Below are 1,072 nucleotides of genomic sequence, written 5' to 3' on the forward strand. Positions count from 1 at the left end.
TTTAAATTTTTTTCTATTGATCCATCAGAGACTGCTAAGAGGCAGCAATCCTTCTTCTGATTATACTTAATTTGTGATGCACACCATTGTTAGATAAATGGTGAAATTGAGCAGGATCACTGATCTCATTAATTCCTTTAAATTATGGCATTATCCTGATGGTTTGGAGCTCTTCCCTGTGTAGCAATTTTGGTTTCCTCTCCAAAGCCATTCCCTCATTTCTTTGACAATAGCCCCATTTCCCCACAGCTGGCTCCTTCAGGGAAGTCTAGCCACATTTCTAAGGCCAAGGCATGAAGCTATGATTACACTAGGTCAAGCCTGGTAGTCCTTTTTTTTTACTTTCAAATGGGCACATTTTTTACATTACATGAAGTCACTCAGTCGTGTCCGACTCTTTGCGACCCCATGGACAGTAGCCTACCAAGCTCCTCTGTCCGTGGGATTTTCCAGGCAAGAGTACTGGAGTGGATTGCCATTTCCTTCTCCAACGGATCTTCCCAACCCAGGGATTGAACCTGGGTCTCCTGCATTGTAGACAGACGCTTTACCATCTGAGCCACCAGGGAATTCTGAGAGTTGCATGGAGATCTGCTGGGAACTTCTGGGCATTGTCTTCCTTGCTGATACGAAACACACAGAACTGGTGCAGCATGGCTTGCATTTTCCTCCTGCAGCTGCTAGTCAAGACATTGTTCCAGAGCTGCTGCAGCAACCCGGTTGGCAGGGAAGAGCTAGGGGGAGGTGAGGCCCACTGCTGCAGGCGACAGCATGGCAGAGTGTCAAGAAACTGAGTCTCAGAGAACTTTTTTTAGTAGCATGACTTCTGAAAATCTTCCAATGAGAAAGAAAGCATTTTCTTCCTATTTAGTAAATTATATTGAGGATTTTTTGAGGCCAAACTCATCTTAACTGATATCCCAAGACACTTTGCTATGGTGGCATATGCTTGAGAAGTCTTGTCTCAAGAGCTGTTTTTTTCTCAATTTGATTTTTTAAAAACATTAAAATCATATAAGGGGTAAAAGTAAATTTAGCAACCCTCCAGTTTAACTTCTGTCAACTTCAGTTC

General features: G+C 43.0%; 1 non-coding gene across 1 annotated transcript; it reads right to left on the reverse strand.

The window, feature by feature from the left end:
- Nucleotides 1–497: 497 nt before the first annotated feature.
- On the reverse strand, nucleotides 498–569 carry TRNAC-ACA. The gene has a single exon. It is a non-coding gene; the product is annotated as a tRNA-Cys (tRNA).
- Nucleotides 570–1,072: the final 503 nt, after the last annotated feature.

Source organism: Oryx dammah, unplaced genomic scaffold (genome assembly GCF_014754425.2).
Source record: "Oryx dammah isolate SB20612 unplaced genomic scaffold, SCBI_Odam_1.1 HiC_scaffold_26, whole genome shotgun sequence".
Classification (NCBI taxonomy): Eukaryota; Metazoa; Chordata; class Mammalia; order Artiodactyla; family Bovidae; genus Oryx; species Oryx dammah.